This window comes from Procambarus clarkii, chromosome 45, assembly GCF_040958095.1.
Source record: "Procambarus clarkii isolate CNS0578487 chromosome 45, FALCON_Pclarkii_2.0, whole genome shotgun sequence".
NCBI classification, from domain to species: Eukaryota; Metazoa; Arthropoda; class Malacostraca; order Decapoda; family Cambaridae; genus Procambarus; species Procambarus clarkii.
In genome coordinates this window covers 5968449-5980840 of record NC_091194.1, presented here as the reverse complement: position 1 = coordinate 5980840, position 12392 = coordinate 5968449, and the positions used below count along the sequence as shown (strand labels likewise).

The window sequence follows — 12392 nt, the reverse complement described above, 5'->3', positions numbered from 1 at the left end:
TTATCTTTTTATTCTAGCATTGTTGAGGCAGTTGATAGTGGTAAGGATTGCGATGTTGTATACCTTGACTTTAGCAAAGCTTTTGATACAGTGCCACATGAAAGACTGATTAAAAAAATAGAGTCTCATGGTATTGGGGGTGCTATATTAAGCTGGATTAGGGCATGGCTATACCAAAGGAAACAGAGTTAGTATAAATGGAATCAAGTCAGAGTGGGAAAATGTTGTAAGTGGAGTGCCTCAAGGCTCTGTCCTGGGACCTCTGTTGTTTATAATATATATAAATGATTTAGATTCAGGTTTGAGTAGCAACATTTGCAAATTTGCCGATGATACGAAAATCGGTAGGGAAATTAATTCGGAGGAGGACTCACTATCACTTCAAGTTGATCTAGATAGGGTTTTGAAATGGTCAAAGGATTGGCAGATGCAGTTTAATGCTGATAAATGTAAAGTTCTGAGGTTAGGTAATGATGATAGAGTTACAAGATACGAGCTAGATGGTGTTGTGATTGCGAAGTCGGATTGCGAAAGGGATCTGGGAGTTATGATTAGTAAGAATTTAAAACAAAAGGATCAATGCATAAATGTTCGTAATAAGGCAAATCGGACACTTGGATTTATTAATCGCAGCGTTAGTAACAAGACACCTGGTGTGGTTCTCAAGCTATATCTTGCTCTAGTTAGGCCCCATTTAGATTATGCAGTTCAGTTTTGGTCGCCATATTATAGAATGGATATAAATTCACTTGAACGTGTCCAGCGTAGGCTGACTAAGTTAATTCCCCAAATTAGAAATCTTTCATATGGAGAAAGATTAACAAAGCTTAAGTTGCATTCACTGGAAAGGCGAAGAGTTAGGGGTGACATGATAGAGGTTTACAAGTGGATGAATGGACATAACCGGGGGGATATTAATAGGGTATTAAAAGTATCAACACAGGACAGAACACGAAACAATGGATATAAATTGGATAAGTTTAGATTTAGGAAAGACTTGGGTAAATACTGGTTCAGTAACAGGGTTGTTGATTTGTGGAACCAATTGCCGCGTAACATTGTGGAGGTGGGGTCCCTCGATTGTTTCAAGCACGGGTTGGACAAGTATATGAGTGGGATTGGGTGGTTATAGAATAGGAGCTGCCTCGTATGGGCCAATAGGCCTTCTGCAGTTACCTTTGTTCTTATGTTCTTCTTATGTAACTGCAGAAGGCCTATTGGCCCATACGAGGCAGCTCCTATCTATAACCACCCAATCCCACTCATACTTGTCCAACCCGCGCTTGAAATAATCGAGGGACCCCACCTCCACCACGTTACGCGGCAGTTGGTTCCACAAATCACTAACCCTGTTACTGAACCAGTATTTACCCAAGTCTTTCCTAAGTCTAAACTTATCCAATTTATACCCATTGTTTCGTGTTCTGAATTGTGTTGATATTTTTAATACCCTATTAATATCCCCCCTGTTATGTCCATTCATCCACTTGTAAACCTCTATCATGTCATCCCTAACTCTTCGCCTTTCCAGTGAATGCAACTTAAGCTTTGTTAATCTTTCTTCATATGAAAGATTTCTAATTTGGGGAATTAACTTTGTCATCCTACGTTGGACACGTTCAAGTGAATTTATATCCATTCTATAATACGGCGACCAAAACTGTACTGCATAATCTAAATGGGGCCTAACCAGAGCAAGATATAGCTTAAGAACCACACCAGGTGTCTTGTTACTAACGCTTCGATTAATAAATCCCAGTGTCCTATTCGCCTTATTACGAACATTCATGCATTGATCCTTTTGTTTTAAATTCTTACTAATCATAACTCCCAGATCCCTTTCGCAATCCGACTTCGCAATCTCAACACCATCTAGCTCGTATCTTGTAACTAACATCGTTACCTAGCCTCAGAACTTTACATTTATCAGCGTTAAACTGCATTTGCCAATCCTTTGACCATTTCAAAACCCTATCTAGATCAACTTGAAGTGATAGTGAGTCGTCCTCCGAATTAATTTCCCTACCGATTTTCGTATCATCGGCAAATTTGCAAATGTTGCTACTCAAACCTGAATCTAAATCATTTATATATATTATAAACAACAGAGGTCCCAGGACAGAGCCCTGAGGTACTCCACTAACAACATTTCATTTATTCATGTAGGAAGAAAACGCCCATCCTTTTGTTCCAACCTGGACAGATATCCCCCGTACAATTCTTTCATCTAGAGGGATAGGGGGATGAACTGCTTGCTTGATGGGGTTCTGGGAGTTGTTCTACTCCCCAAAGTAGATCTATGGATCTGAATGTCCAACTGGATCTGTCTCTTTAGCCTGGAGCCACTCGTCGAGGGGGGGTTGGGAGGGGCTACTCTTAGGTCAGCTGGACCCTGTAACACCACTCATGGCAGATGAGCCACGGCTCTTGGGTCCCGCCTTTCGACCCTTCCTAGATAGTATAGGTATTGAACCAATTGGGCGGTATTATTTACATTTAAAGCTGTGCGACCAGGCTGAGCACACTGCCTTGCTAATCTGGTCAACCAGGCTGTTAGACGCTGCTACTCGCAGTCAGACATATGAATCTACAGCCCAGTTGCTCATGTATCCTACGATTAAGATTTAGAACATTGACCAATAAGATTATGCTGTCGTAATTGTCACATTTTAAATAGTTCATAATTCAAAGTCTGCATACGTCAGACTGAGTAGCGGCGTCTAACAGCCTGGTTGACCAGACCTCTAGCCAGGCAGCGTTGTCAGAGACCTGGACGTACAGCTTTATATGTAGATAAGAGAGCTCAACAGGCTCAACTATATTAAGGGTTGAGAGGCGGGACCCAAGAGCTGCACTTTATCACCCACGCAAATAAAGAGTACTCCGCCCTCGGGTCAACACGGTCAGCAGACAACACCCAAACGCACGCGGCCAGAACCGCACCTCTGGCACCCTGGTGGGGAGCCGGTGGCTGAGCGGACACAACGCTGGACGCGTGATCCTGTGGTCCCGGGCGCTGGTGAGAAACAATGGGCAGTTTCTTTCACTCTGATGCCCCTGTTACCTAGCAGTAAATAGGTACCTGTGAGTTAGTCAGCTGTCACGGGCTGCTTCCTGGGGGTGGAGGACTGGTCGAGGACCGAGCCGCGGGGACACTAAACTCCGGAAATCATCTCAAGATAACCCCGTGTTATGCCAAGACCCCAGACCAACCACCGACTACAATAGATACTATCAACATCAGAGGCCCGAGAATGTTCAACACGCTTCCACTACACATAAGGGACAGAACTGGCTGATCCTTCACAGTGTTCAAGATTGAACTGGATAAACACCTACAAAGGATACATGATCAACCAGACTCATACGTCAGGCTGCGAACAACCGCGTCCAACAGCCTGGTCGAGCAATCCACCAACAGGGCCTGGTCGACGACCGGGCCGCAGGGACGCTAAGCCCCGAAACCATCACACTGTAATTACACGGTTACGTAAGTGGTAGAAAAAACTGTGTTGCCTACCATCCGCCACAAGTAAATAGTCTTAATACATAATGAACCATATTAGTTGGCCTAGCCCAAGTACTTTGCCTCATTCACATTACAAACATTCTAAATATTAAAGTCCTCAAAAAAAAAATGAGGTTTGAGGAAAAATCGTCTACAGTAACAAAAAGTGCCACGTTCTTCAGTGACAAATGACACTTGCCGTCCCCAGCTGACAAGCTAGTTTAAGGCCTAAGCCAATGGCTCAATTTTTTATCACTGCCTATTTTTGAGTGCCATTTAATGTGCTCTCCATTTACATCTGACTGGGAAGGCCAAATTCCTAGTCCTCTCCCCTACTCCCATCTGCAGGGGGACCAACCTTATTTATCAGTCTTCCCCATTTCTACTGAGCCTGAGTCCCCAGTGCGCGAATTCCACCACTCATTAATCCAGTTTTGAAAACTGGAAATTAAATCAAAAGTAAATAAATTATTCAAAGTTCATTAAAAAGTTCAAAATTAAAGTAATCAAAATTTACTTTAGATTTTATTTACGTATGTCGAGCAATATTCTATCATTATAAATAAGGACAGTGGAAATGATCACAACACGCCTGGGGGGGTGGGGGGAGGGTGGGGGGGGTAAAATAACACTTCCTACAAAATCATTTCTGTACAAGAAAATATTACAGGTAAATATGTAAAGGGAGACAACTACAAGGAAGTAACAAAGAATATACCGAAATATAAAACTGCAAAACAAGTATTCAAGATTCAATCTGAACCCAGAATTTGTTTATTATTTACGCATTCGGTAATTTATTCGTGAAGTTTTTTTTAGCCCTCCGGAAAAATGTTGTTGGTTCCTTTGGCCGCCATACTCTTCCTGCGAGAAGCTCTTCCCTGGCCTATGGTTGTGTATGTCAGGCTCTGTAGCCTGAATCAAAGGCCTGATCCGAGACCGGACCGCGGGTACGTTAATTTGAATTAACCAAGTTGGCCCATATTAAAGCAAAAATGTTCTTTAAACTCGGCCGGGGTTATAGAAAAAAAATTAAAAGGTCCCGGGCTGATACCACGCCAATCTTGTCAAAACATCTAAATGACAGTTCATTAAATTCAATTTTTAGTGCGTGATCACACTTCAGTCAAAATGTCTTCCTGCAGGCTGAGTAAATTTGAAATGCTTGGATACTCCGCGAACGAGTTCCTGACAATCACAAAAAAAATAAAGATGGCAAGGTTGTACCCCCCCCCCCCCCCAAGTCGTTTGCAAATTCTTGAGGAACTGTAATCTGGGAACCATTGCACATCAAGTTAGCATAACCCTAATGGTAACAGGTCTACACGACAGTGAACAGTTGACACTGGTAAGCAAGACTATCACAACTACAGTATTTCCTCTAATTTAGGTCACCACAGACGGCTTCGTAACTAGCAATATACATGCTAAATCGAGTGATAGCTCTTGCGAACGTAATCCGTAAGCCAGTAATCAAAGAATTGCCCAAGGTAGATCCTGAACCTTGCGATTTAAGAGAAAACCACCATACGGGCCTAGAGGGTTAACCAAACCAGTGGTCGGGCCACGGAGCACGTTGGTCCGCTGAATCAGCGCAAGGTAACGTTTAAGAAACGTTTAGACAAGTTCCTAAAGGAGGAAAAACAAAATATATACATATTTTTTTTATAAAAAAGCACTAAGTGCCGGACCATCCGCGTTTTAATGAATCAGAAGCTTGTGGACCACTAAGCAACAGCTAGATACCGCTGGACTTTTGAAGTACAAGATATAAAGATAAGCCATCTAAAGACAAGTCTGGCTTGGAGAGAAGTACATCTAGAACTCTCCGAGTATGTACAATGTTTAAAATTTATGAACACATTGAAGGCGAATCACACGAAAACCTAATATTATACTTCAAAAAGCTTGCGAGGCCGCGGCTCATGGTCTTCATTAGGGCATAATTAGATTAGGACTATTCAATTGTTACCCACCTAAGCTTTCCCAGCACGGGCCAAGCTAAAACATCACGTCCTAACGATATACATGATCATTTTAACTCAGCCTTGACAGCCGGTCTCTTGTACAACATGACTAAACCCGGACATTTTCACGAACCAAGAAGCTAAACAAGACTCCTCCACGCCTTACTGTGCTCGACATTCCTGGCAGGAAATGCCGGCCGTCCGTCCGACCCTCCCCAGCAGCTGGTCGGGGGAGGCTGTCCGGGCCTCCAAGTACACTGCTGCATCTCCATTTAACACCAACTCGCTGATGGGCACGTGTCTACCTTAGGGCAGATGTGGTTCACGAAGGACGCGAGCGACCGAACACGGGCACACAAATGTAGACACGTTTCAAAGGTAGATATGATCAAGAGCCCAATACTCGTGGGAATCTACATCAGTTGATTGACATGCGAGTGGTGGGATCAAAGATACGAAGCTCAGCCCCCGCAAGCACAACTAGGTGAAGGAACACAGCCCCAGGATAACGGGAGCCACCAACCCACCCTAAGCAACAACTTTCCCGGGACGACTATCAAGGTCACGCCACTAACGACGCCCACAGCTCTGCCAACGCCGCCTTTCTTAAAAAAAAAATCTTTAAATAAATTTTCAGTTTTCACTAGTGCAAGATCTAAATGGATCTTGCACTAGTGAATGTGCAAGATCCTAATGAAGACTACACGTGTTCATTAGGCCATTTAGATACATCTGACAACCGATTGATACACGGGACTATTTGCCATGTAGTCTGCAAGCGGAGTTTACAAGTTTACAAACGTGTATGTCAGCTTAAGGTCTTTAGGCTACGAGTCACGCCTCTGACTGTGGGGCTACCTCACAATGTAAGGTTATGAGGAGGTAGGGGGAGAACATGCAACACAAACCAACCAAGCTATCTTGGTTATCTTGAGATGATTTCGGGGCTTAGCGTCCCATGCGACCCGGTCCTCTGCCTCTTACACACACCCAGGAAGCAGCCCGTAGCAGCTGTAACTTCCGGGTACCTATTTACTGCTAGGTGAACAAGGGCATCTGGGTGAAAACTGCCCATTTGTTTCCGCCTCCAACGCGGATCGAACCCGGAACCTTAGGACTACAAATCCCTAGCGCTGTCCACTCAGCTGCTAGTTTTATTTTTCTTCCCTGAAGCAGCAAAAATAACATTGCAATGAATAGTTAGAACGCCCGCTGGGACAAATCAAGGAGTGTTGATTTGTGGAACCAATTACCGCGTCACGTAGTGGAGGTGTGGTCCCTCGATTGTTTCAAGCGTGGGATGGACATGTATATGAGTGGGATTGGGTGGTTGTAAATAGGAGCTGCCTCGTATGGGGAAAATAGGCCTTCTGCAGTTACCTTTGTTCTTATGTTATGTCATTCACTCCAGTGAACATACCGCCATAGCAGCTTCTGCATCACGCCAAATACAATGACAGAAAGAGCGCCCTCTGGGCTGTTCAGCCTGTCACATGTATCCAGAGAACTGGGCGTTACCTGTACACACACTTACGCCATATCTGTGACAACCAGTCTCTGCCTCCATCTTGTGGCAAGACTCCCGCCATGCCGAAGACTGACGAAGAGGGGGGACTAGCATGGCAGGAAACACCACGCACTTCCTCCCACACCTTACTAACTCAAGTCGTTTCATGACAACTTTTAAAGCGCGGCCAAGATTGTTAGTGTTCAATTAACATCAAATTTTCACGTTTAAAATGTGTTATTGAAGTCTTGTGTACTATTTGGATTAAACTTACATTTCAGCCAAAGCACTCAAGCCTTGGGCGTTAAATACTGTGCTGGTTAAATACTGTAATACACAAAAATGTGTGATGTGGGGAAAACAAATAGTAACAGTTGAGAGGCGGGGCGAAAGAGCAGAGCTCAACCCCCGCAAGCACAACTAGGTGAATACCAGCTTCAGACTTGAACAACGGATGAGACTGCAAAGTCTTCAAGGTCACGGGAGCAAAGTTGAAGACAAGATGGTATTCTACCCAAGTCGAGTAACCAAGGTCAACAGCTTCTATAACCACTAAATTGAGTGGGACTGACTGGAGTCAGCGTCAAGGGTGCACCTAGTACAAGAGGATCACACCCTCAAAATGGCCGCTACTGACCAGTCATGCGGACGGGGTACACAAGATGAGTGAACACAAATGTACTACTGTACTTGGTTTATGGATTACTCCGTCAACCAGACCCCACAACCGACCAAGAGTGATAGACCACGTCCCAACCTTCCACCCCCACCAAGAGCGACCGACCCCACCCCACACTCCCCCCTCCCCAGACAAAAAAGTGGGACCCCAGACATCCAAGAGAGATAAACCCTAGTCCATGGTGTGGCCGAGCTCACCCTTCAGACCCCCCCACCCCCCTTTGACCACGGGTGTGGCCGAGCCCACCCTTCCCATCCCCCCACACCAGGGGTGGGGCCTGACCCCCCCCCCTTCCCAACACCCTCCCCAAGCAGTGCACAGGAAATCAGTGTCACAGATTTTAATGGAAAGGAAACATCTTGCATAAACGCCGAGTTAAATACATGGATTAACACCATTGAAAAATGCATGACTGATCACATTCCCGTAGCTCACCACATAACGCTCCCACACCCCCCAGCCACTGAGGCGCTCAGGACACTGCAAACCAGATATAACAATCTTTTACAACTCATAACACAACACGGGTGGACGGATGAGCGCAAAAGACTACAAAGGGAACTTCAAGATGAGCTGCAAGATCTATGCAAAACAGAGTACACCAAACAATGGGATGACCTAATAAGCAATATCCAAGTCGACTACAGAAACCCGGGGAAGTTCTGGAAAAAAGTAAAGACCCTGATGGGAAGCTCTTCTGAGGAAACACCCTACATCATAGACGCCTCAGGAAATAAACTCTATGAGGAGAGAGAACAAGAGCAGGAATTCAGGAAGTTCTGGGAAAAAATATTCAGGATAAACCCGGAAGAAAATTTAAATTTTTGCCCAATTAATGAAAGGGAAATTACAACTCAAGTCGATAACAGAGCTGCAGCACTACTCCCGACGCAAACAATAGACCTTAACAACATACGCGATGACTGCCACCTTATGAAACACATAACCATTGCGGAGGTCCATAAAACAATTATGGGTTTCAAGAACAAGGCGCCGGGCAACAGCAAAATAAATAAGATGGTATTATCCAACCTACCAGTGATTGCACTCCATCAATACACATGTATCTTAAATGCAGCTCTGGCATCTGGACTATTCCCCACATACTTCAAGAATGCCACAATACGATTAATCCCCAAGCCAGGTAAACCCCCAACCCAAACTGGAAACTACAGGCCAATTTCCCTCCTCGAAGTACCAGGTAAAATATTCGAAAAAAATTATCAATCAGAGACTTGTGAAGTACATGGAAGAGGAAGGGAAGTATAACAGCAGGCAGCATGGGTTTAGACACCGCAGAGGGGCCCATACAGCTATAGCTCTGATCTACGAGCATATAGCTAACGCAGTGTCGAAAAAAGATCAGTGTAATATAGTGCTTAGGGACGTCTCGAAAGCCTTCGATAAAGTGTGGCACACAGGCCTAAAATATAAGATATCTGAACTAGGACTTCCTGAGAGATTTACAGCTACTCTCTGCAGCTTTATAGACAATAGAACTGCTAGGCTTAATATCGGCAGCTACTTGGGTGACGTAATAGAACTGAAAAGCGGAGTACCACAAGGAAGCTGCCTCTCCCCCACTCTATTCAACATATATACAGCTGACCTACCCCAACCCCAACATGGAGAATACATCACATACGCTGATGATGTTACCCAAATAATATGCCAACCGGGCCCATCAAAGCCGCTACTAGCCGACAAGACCAAGGCAGCCATTGAACTCATAAACAACTTTGAGAAGCAATGGAAAATTAGCACCAACAAACAAAAGTTCCAAATAATACACATTGCGAAAAGAAACCCTGACCCCATCATCCTTGATAACCAGCCCATCCAATATGCGGAGGTAGGCAGAATACTGGGACTTATGATAAATAGAACAGGGATACAAATTCATGTAAGGGACCGACTAAACAAAGCCAAAGCAGCATTAGGAAAACTGAGAAGATTCCGAAGCCTCAGTACTAACATTCAGATCCACCTATATAAGGCTCTAGTTCGGCCGCATCTAGAATATCCCCCAGTACCACTACACACCATAAAGAAAACTAACATGCAGAAACTGCAAGCAGTACAAAATAAGGCGCTAAGGAGAGCAGCAAAACACCGTCCACCATATGATCAGACAATCCAGGAGCTCCACGAACTCCTGAACATACAGCCACTAAACATCAGACTGCAGCACCAAGCCATCAGGGTATGGAACACCATCGAAATGTTAGAGGACCCAATGTTTGAAAGATTACTCCAAGATGAGACGCCCCGCTCCCACAGCTGGTGGCCCAGGAGCCTCGATTCTCTGGACGAAAACCCCGCCCCACAGTATATAATCCCAAGATGAGTTATATATGTATATATATGAACAGTTCATATATGTGTATGTATGAACAACTCGATAAATAATATGTATGACAACTCGATAAATAATAATAATAAAATAAAGAGCATTAAACAGAATACCGTGTGTGGAAGCATCGGAGTGTCTATATATAAATGCTTCACAGTATTCATCTATGGACATCCATATATGGTGAAACACATGTGAAGAACCTCTCACACACTCACAGCTCCCTGACAAGAGGGAGCCAGCTTAGCTTAGCTGCCAACACCCACACATCGTGTCAGCAAGGCGGACAGCCCGCCTGCTTTCATACCTCTCACTGTATTTCCCACTTCTATACTTCCCTTCACCTATGCCTCTCCTTCCTCTTTACTCAAAAAAAAAAAAAAAAAAAAAAAAAAAAAAAAAAAAAAAAAAAAGAAGACTAGGGGTATGGTCGACCTTGCCCCCCCCCCCTATTCCCAGACCAGGAGAATATGACTGACCCCCCTTTCACCTAAACCAAGAGCTAGACCCCCTTCAACCTAAACCAAGAGCCAGACCCCCCTTTCTCCCTAAACCAAGAGCCAGACCACCCCCTTCACCCTAAACCAAGAGCCAGACCACCCCCTTCACCCTAAACCAAGAGCTAGACCACCCCCTTCACCCTAAACCAAGAGCTAGACCCCCTTCACCCTAAACCAAGAGCCAGACCACCCCCTTCACCCTAAACCAAGAGCCAGACCCCCCTTTCACCCTAAACCAAGAGCCAGACCACCCCCTTCACCCTAAACCAAGAGCCAGACCACCCCCTTCACCCTAAACCAAGAGCCAGACCACCCCCGTCACCCTAAACCAAGAGCCAGACCACCCCCTTCACCCTAAACCAAGAGCCAGACCACCCCCTTCACCCTAAACCAAGAGCCAGACCACCCCCTTCACCCTAAACCAAGAGCCAGACCACCCCCTTCACCCTAAACCAAGAGCCAGACCACCCCCTTCACCCTAAACCAAGAGCCAGACCACCCCCTTCACCCTAAACCAAGAGCCAGACCACCCCCTTCACCCTAAACCAAGAGCCAGACCACCCCCTTCACCCTAAACCAAGAGCCAGACCACCCCCTTCACCCTAAACCAAGAGCCAGACCACCCCCTTCACCCTAAACCAAGAGCCAGACCACCCCCTTCACCCTAAACCAAGAGCCAGACCACCCCCTTCACCCTAAACCAAGAGCCAGACCCCCCTTTCACCCTAAACCAAGAGCCAGACCCCCCTTTCACCCTAAACCAAGAGCCAGACCACCACCTCCACCCTAAACCAAGAGCCAGACCACCCCCTTCACCCTAAACCAAGAGCCAGACCACCACCTTCACCCTAAACCAAGAGCCAGACCACCCCCTTCACCATAAACCAAGAGCCAAACCACCCCTTCACCCTAAACCAAGAGCCAGACCAACCCCCCTTCACCCTAAACCAAGAGCTAGACCAACCCCCCTTCACCCTAAACCAAGAGCTAGACCAACCCCCCTTCACCCTAAACCAAGAGCCAGATAGATCCCCCATTAATTAATATGACCCCCCCCCCCCTTTTTCTTTACACCAGGGCAGACCTCACCGCTGCTCCAAACCAACCAGGAATTGGAAATTAACCCCCCCCCCCCTTTCCAGACCAAGACCCGCTCTGACCCACCACACCATAGACCCTTTAACCACAAATAGGCCTACGGCTACCAGAAGAACAATGATAAATAAACAACCAAGGTTGTTAGTGCCTTACGAACTGGATATTAAGACCACAATTAATAGCAAGGAAAATAGATTTACACCATATATCCTGTATGATATTTTTTATTTGTGTATGCTTGGCATACACAAAACTAGCTAGATGTGGCTTATAGTAAGAGCAAGCCGACCTAAAGGTTTATACAAGTATTTTAAACCAAGAAAAGACTATTTGGGCTTAAAAAGCTTTTGTCCGCTATGAAACAAAGATTTGACTTCTAGACTGACTTTTGACCGGCTTCTCACACCTTAATATATAGGAAAACCACACATTTTATACTCCTGGAAGCCTAATTCGGCGGTAAATACGAGTAATACACCATTTTGGCGCGCAAAACAGCAAAATGGCGCGCAATTGACAGATGTTTCTCACGTGGCGGGGAAAAAGAAGACAAGCGGCGGCTTGAACCAAGCCGCCACCGGCACACACACACTCGCACATAACTCACCTCTTATATCGCTCTCCGCCTCACACTCGACCCCTCAAGAGTTCCTTTCCGCCCTAGAGCCGCACCACGTACGCACACACACCCACTGTATATATTTCCACACCAAGCGAGATATTAATTGAGCACAGACCAGACACGACGGTACAAGACCTCCCACGGGCACTGCTCGTTGA

The 12392-nt window shown here is 45.4% G+C and overlaps 1 protein-coding gene across 1 annotated transcript in view; it reads right to left on the bottom strand.

Annotated features, from left to right (window-relative positions):
- LOC138349661 (uncharacterized) overlaps positions 1-12392 on the bottom strand; it is a 64773-nt gene extending 52381 nt beyond the window's left edge. The window contains exon 1 of the mRNA XM_069301035.1: positions 12220-12392. The gene's annotated coding sequence lies outside the window, so the exon portion shown is untranslated. The remainder of the gene's footprint in view (positions 1-12219) is intronic.